The following is a 7,241-nucleotide window of genomic DNA, read 5'->3' on the forward strand; positions in this document are numbered from 1 at the left end:
AAGGGGTGTAAGAGGTATCTATGTTCTGTATTGACTGTATCTACTGATGCTAAACCTAATGTGAACAGTATTCCTATAGTCAGAGAATTCCCAGATGTTTTTCCAAATAATTTACTAGGGGATTTGATTGATAGGGAGATTGAGTTCACCATTGATGTGATTCTGGGTACACAGCCATTAGCTAAAGCTCCTTGCAGAATGGCACCTACGGAATTGAAAGAGTTGAAAGTTCAGCTGCAAGAACTGTTAGATAAGAAGTTCATCAGGCCCAGTACTTCACCGTGGGACGCGCCGGTCTTATTTGTGAAAAAGAAAGACGGCTCATTGAGACTCTGCATTGACTACCGTGAATTGAATAAGGTAACAGTGAAAAATAAATATCCATTGCCTCGTATTGATGATTTATTTGACCAGTTACAGAGTGCCCAAGTGTTCTCCAAAATTGACCTTAGATCTGGATACCACCAATTGAAAGTCAAGACAAGGGACATTGAAAAGACTGCTTTTCGAACGAGGTACGAACATTATGAATTCTTAGATATGCCTTTCGAAGTTACTAATGCACCTGCTGCATTTATGGATCTTATGAACAGAATTTTCAAACCCTTCCTAGATGAATTTGTAGTTGTTTTCATAGATGACATTTTGATTTATTCCAAAAGCACGAAAGAACATGAACATCATTTGAGAATTGCCTTGCAGACCCTAAGAGAACAGAAATTGTATGCTAAACTGACAAAATGTGAATTTTGGCTTGATAATGTAATGTTTTTGGGACATGTGATTAGTAAAGACGACATTATAGTTGACCCGCAGAAAATTGAAGCAGTAGTGAATTGGCCCAGACCATCAAATGTTATAGAAGTTCGAAGTTTCTTAGGCTTAGCCGGGTATCACAGGAGATTTGTGAAAGACTTCTCCAAGATTGCCTTACCATTGACTTAGTTGACTCAAAAGGGGATATCATTTGACTGGACTGATCAGAGAGAATCAGCTTTTCAAGAGTTAAAGACTCGACTTGTGACTGCACCGATTCTTACCCTACCCTCAGGTACGGATGGTTTTACAATATTTAGTGATACTTCTTATAAGGGTTTGGGATGTGTTTTAATGCAGAATGGTAAAGTGATTGCATATGCTTCCCGACAACTGAGATCGCATGAAAAGAACTATCCGACCCACGATTTGGAACTTGCTGCAGTAGTGTTTGCACTGAAAATTTGGCGTTACTACCTTTATGGGGCGACATGTGAGATGTATACAGACCACAAGAGTTTGAAATATTATTCACATAGAAAGAACTGAATATGAGACAACGGAGATGGTTAGAATTGATAAAAGACTATGACTTGCAAATCTTGTACCATCCCGGGAAAGCTAACACCGTTGCGGATGCACTCAGCCGGAAATCGATTGGAAATTTAGCCTGTTTACTCACTGGACAGAAAGAATTGCTAGGTGACCTTGAAAAATTTGAAGTTGAGATTGTTTTGCGTGAACAAGGTGGAATATTGGCTGCTATTTCTGCTCAACCGGCATTGATTGAGGAGATTAAAGAGAAACAGCAACAAGATGACTTTCTGAGAAAAGTCATTAATGAACGGGAGTCCAAACCGAGGCCGGACTTTAAATTTGAGAAGAATGTGTTGAAATTCCAGGGAAGATTATGTGTACCAAATGATTCTGAATTGAAAAGAAGAATTTTGCAAGAGGGCCACAATTCGAAACTATCTATCTACCCAGGAAATACGAAAATGTACCAAGACTTGAAACTGAATTTCTGGTGGCCGGGAATGAAGAAAGAAATTGCTGATTTTGTGTTGAAATGTCTTCATTGCCAACAAGTTAAAGCTAAACATCAATGACCCGCGGGCTTACTGCAACCCTTATCCATACCAGAGTGGAAATGGAAACATATCATTATGGACTTCATTGTCGGTTTACCTCGCTTCAGTAAAGGTATGGATTCAATTTGGCTTATTGTTGATAGATTGACTAAATCTGCTCGTTTCTTACCTGTCAAAACAATTTACAATGCGGACAAATTGGCTATAATTTATATTGATGAGATTGTTAGATTGCATGGAGTGTCTGTGTCCATTGTTTCTGATAGGGACTCGAAGTTTACATCGAGATTTTGCCAAAGCCTACAGACAGCATTGGGTACTGAACTGAGACTGAGTAGTGCATACCATCCTCAGACAGATGGCCAGTCAGAAAGAACCATCCAGACTCTGAAGGATTTACTGTGAATGTGTGTCCTTGATTTCCAAGGAAATTGGGAAAGCCATTTACCTCTAGCTGAATTTGCCTACAACAACAACTTTCACTCGAGCATTGGTATGGCGCCTTTTGAGGCTTTATATGGCAAGAAATGTCGATCTCCTATCTGCTGGGCAAAAGTTGGAGATGGGCCTTTGCTTGGGCCCGAAATTGTACATGAAACCACTGGAAAAGTGAAACTGATTCAACAGAGACTGAAAACCGCACAAAGCCGACAGAAAAGTTATGCGGATGTCCAAAGGCGAGACAGAGAGTACGAAGTAGGTGATCATGTTTTTGTTAAAGTGACACTGATAAAAGGGCAGACCTGTTTTGGGGTTAAAGGCAAGTTAGCGCCGAGATATGTCAGACCGTACGAGATTATTGAAAAGATTAATCCAGTGGCGTATCAAGTAACACTTCCTCCTGAAATGGAGCATATGCACAGCGTCTTCTATATTTCTGTGTTAAGGGATTACCTCCAGGATCCCTTCCATGTTATTGAGCCTATCCGTGTAGTGCTAAGTGATGACTACACTTATGAAGAACGACCTATTCAGATTGTGAACCGACGGATCAAGAAGTTAAGGAACAAAGAAATTCGGTTAGTGAAAGTTGATTGGCAAAACCATGGTGGCATGTATGCCACATGGGAAAACAAAGACGATATGATCAAGAGATATCCTGAACTGTTCCCTCTGGATCCAATGTTCTTCCAAAATGAAGGTAATTCGAGTTTGGAGGACTAAACTCCTTGTAAGAAGGGGAGACTGTGACAACCCTCACCACTGTTTACTGATAATACCACTGATTACTGCTAAACTGTGACTGAACATGATTAAGTAACTGATTTGACTGACATTCTGAACTGATTGATTGAGTGTATTAGTTTAAATGCATTTCTCTCTGTTTGTCATTGATTTATTTGTTCATGTTTTAAGTTTCGAACTGTAAATTGAAGGCCTTATCGGCGGCCGAATCTAAAATTGATTAGTGTTTTATGCTAATTGGAATTTATGTGATTTTATGATAAATTTAATTGGAATTTGATTTGGAATGACTAAATTGGATTAAATAAGCTAAGTTACAATAGTTGGCCTTAATCACCATTTTGCCACTTAGTGGCCCACTTCATAAAACACATTTGAGCTTTATTTCTAGCACTTTGTTTAGCCATTTCTTGAGCCTAATAGACTGGAGAGAGAGAGATAGGAGGAAAGCTTGATGTCATCTTGTTTTGGCTTGGAGATTAAGAGAGTTGAAGGAAATTTGCATAATTGAGCTTCCACATCTTGAATTCAAGGCATAAGGGAGAGGAACCATCTTCTTGAACTTGTATTTAAGTTAGTTCTTGCATGGTTCATGATATATTGAAGAGTAGAGTCAAGAATTAGCTTAATATGTTGAATTGAGTAATGAATCATGCATGCATGTTCACATTGTTGAGTTTTGAGGTTGATTTCATGGAAATCCTCACATGCATGTCCATATTCTAGCTTTGGTCCATGAATTTAGCATGTTTTTGAAAGGATTGGCTCATTTGATCGTGTGTTTGAAGCTTTAAATTCATTTAAGCTCATGCATGTTACATTTAAGTCTTGTTCATAAAAGCTCCTTGAAATTTGTGTTCAATTGAACTACCTTTGGGCTTTGATTGCTCAAATTGATCTTTGAAACATGTCATATTATGAGTTTTAAAGTGTTTTCCAAAAAATTAGCCCAAAAGGATCGAATTCGATGCTTTAATTGTTGAGTTTCATGCTTGGAGACAAATTTAGAAATTCCACATTATGGATCCACGCTCGAGCGGGGAACCCCACGCTCGAGCGTACACTCAGAGGTCATGCAGTCCGCTCGAGTGGGGAGAGTACCACTCGAGCGTGAAATGCGTGCATCCAGTACTTTGCATGTACTTACAGTCCGATCGAGCGAGGGAATGCACGCTCGAGCAGAGGACGAGCACCCATCGAGCGTGAATTTCATGCATCCAGTACTTTTGTAGTCCGCTTGAGCAGGGAAAGTCACGCTCGAGCGGAGCTCCTTTGTCTGCATGTCCGCTCGAGCGTAGAAATCCACGCTCGAGCGAGACCCCTGTTTTCTGAAAATTTTGAAAAGTGTTTTAAAGTGCATCTTTGCATCCTCATTCCATCCTAGGCATTCCTAGGCCTAGTTTAAGACATCTTAATGAGGATAATGCTATAGAACCACGCCAAGTCAAGTTAGGGATTAAGTTGTTTCCCAAACGTGCAACTTAGTGTGTGTTCATCCTGTAACTGTGTAGGGTTGGCATCCGAGGACGCGCACTAGCCTATCTGTAGCCCAGAACTCTGTGAGTAACAATGTTGTAAAGATATGTTCAATCATAAATGTTTTCTGAATGAACTACTGTACCGCTTTCTGAAATGATATTTCTTACTGAATGAATGTTTGTCCTAATTATGAACTGTATCCGTGGTATCCATAGCAATTTACTGTTAGTTTACTATTACTGCTACTGTCACAGAGATCTCTGTCGATTCCCATGTTTGGAACCATTATTGTTTACTGTTATGATGGCTATCAACTGACTATTCGGTCTTTCAAGACCTACTGTACTATTTTGCTATTGGATGTACCACGTTAAACTGCTATGGTTTCTAAATGACCAATATGACCGTTTATATGACTGTTTACTGACTGAAAGGACATTCATTCCTAACCTCTTTACACAACTGTTATTCACTGGGCTTTAGCTCACTGTTTATATATATATATATATATGTAGGTGTCCAGGCACCGGATCGGAGCTAGGAGCGTTGGGTTAAACTCCCTTTTTGTCAAGCCAACCAACGTGCCTCACTGCGAGGTTCCAAGGGTGATCAAGCTTAGGCTTTTTTGGGTGTCTCAGTTCACCATTCCGTCTTTGTTTTGTAATACTGTATAGACTTGTACTGTACTATTATGTTAGGGATTTGGTCCCTAACCTAAATGCCTATATTTGATGTATGTACATACTGCTTTTGTTTCGAATGTGAATAGGTTATAAAAAGTCTTTTTGCATACAGACTATCACAGCTCATTGGACATCTTTCATTTACTGTTTTGGCTTCCGCCAGCCCCTATACTCTGTATTACTGTTATTACTATTAAGCAGGCCTTCGGTAATCACGGATTACTGACCGGTTACAGTGCTAAACCCTTAGGGGCGGGTTTGGATCGTGACATTGATCTCCTCTTCAAGGGTTTTCCTCATCCTCAGAGAGGTCACCTCCTCGGATAAGGTGGTTAGAGAGAATATTCCCTATGTGCCTTACACATGAGTTCCATCCTACATCATGAGGTGCCCCTATAAATAGCACCCACCCATAGCTTTATAAGGGTTGGATTTTGGAGAGACATTTCTTGGGAAAGAACTAATTTCCTTTCTCCATTATCTACCTTGAGAGTGAAAATGGGAGATCCATGGGAGAGCCTTGCCATTATTTTCTCTGTAACTACTTTGTCTTCTTCTTCACCCAATTTCTTATCTCCATCATTTCTTTGCTATTGTGTTCTTAGTTGTGATTGTTGAATAATTTAAGCCTCTTATCTTTTCTAGATAATTCGAGTTTTCTTCAAGGCTCTTCAAAGATCTTCGAATTTTCTAGACCGTATTCTTGAATCCTCTCATACAATAGGAAACGGTTGTGTTGTTGGCGTAGTAATTCTTTGAATAAGGGCTCTAATTGAGACAATCTAATATATTACATCAGATTCCTTGCAGAAAACTATCATCTCAAAACTTTATTGCATATCATAAGTCACTGGTTTAGAAAAAGCTGAAAATGGCTCTAATTTATTTTGTTGTTTTCTCTTGTAATGACTTGATCAAATAATAAGCAGTTGTTGATAGACCTCTAGTCCGTTATTTAGAAATGTATGAGACGAAAAATTCTGTTTAATACATGGTAAACTACATTAGCTAGACATTCCTATGATGGAAAACACATGGGAAAGCTTGTAAGAAAGCAAAAATTCACCAAAACATGTCAATAATTTAATATGTTGCTTATAATCTTTGAATTGGCATGATGCAACAATATTTTCTTTGGTGCTGTGACTGGTGTTTCAGTCAATCATCATGTTGACAAGGGAAAATTGAGAGCGACTTTTGAAGCAACTTTAGTCATTGCATGTTTTCTAATGGCCTAGTGGAGCGTTTAGTTTTTATTTATGAATTATGAAACTTGTGAATGGGACAAGGGTATCTATCTTCATCTTTGATGGATTGCAGAACATGGAGATCGATTAAAGCTATTAATGTGAAGCATGGTTTAGAAACATTGTGGACGCTTTCCATAAATTTTGATTTTTAAATAATCTACTTTGAATTTGGTTCCAGTGACATTTTTAATTTTGATCATAATTTAGAATATTGGGATTCTTTTAAGGAATATCTGTATGCTAGTATGGATCAAATTGCCTGAAGAAAATAACTAGGAAGAGAAATACATGTCAAAAGAAAGAAAAAAAAAAGGTTAGGAAGATGGATATGGTATTATTTATCAGGATATGCCAATCTATAATATATATATATATATATATATGTTTTTTTCTCTCCAAAATTCCCTTATTTTATCTATTCTCGTATTTCCCCTAAATAACGAAGAAGGTCTGGATTTCCACCTCTCCATCTCTGGAGTTTGAGAAAGGCAGCTTTATGATGCAGGCATTTATTATTTGATTTCATTAGTTTTTTCTTTTCAGCATTTGATGAAATGATCTCCTTGTACAATGGCCAGGTGGGTAGCAGATTTGGAGAGAGCACACTAAGGTTGGGATCCATGCTAACTAATGGGCAAGTTGGGAGGTTCAAAGACAAGTCAGTGGCTGCCATGTCGACATTCGGTCAAATACATAGGGCCAGATGATTTTTTCTGGCTGTGACGGATTTAAACTCTGTTTGAGCGTGAACTCAACTTTTTATAATCAAAATCAACAGCCGGATTGGGTAGTAGGAA

General features: G+C 38.5%; 1 long non-coding RNA gene across 1 annotated transcript in view; it reads left to right on the forward strand.

Moving 5' to 3' along the window:
* LOC145804380 (uncharacterized) overlaps positions 1-7,241 on the forward strand; it is a 28,094-nt gene extending 20,853 nt beyond the window's left edge. Inside the window, exon 5 of the long non-coding RNA XR_014345986.1 lies at positions 7,023-7,241. This is a non-coding gene — a long non-coding RNA (uncharacterized LOC145804380). The remainder of the gene's footprint in view (positions 1-7,022) is intronic.

The sequence above is a fragment of the Camellia sinensis genome, chromosome 12, assembly GCF_055761805.1.
Source record: "Camellia sinensis isolate YWXY chromosome 12, ASM5576180v1, whole genome shotgun sequence".
Classification (NCBI taxonomy): Eukaryota; Viridiplantae; Streptophyta; class Magnoliopsida; order Ericales; family Theaceae; genus Camellia; species Camellia sinensis.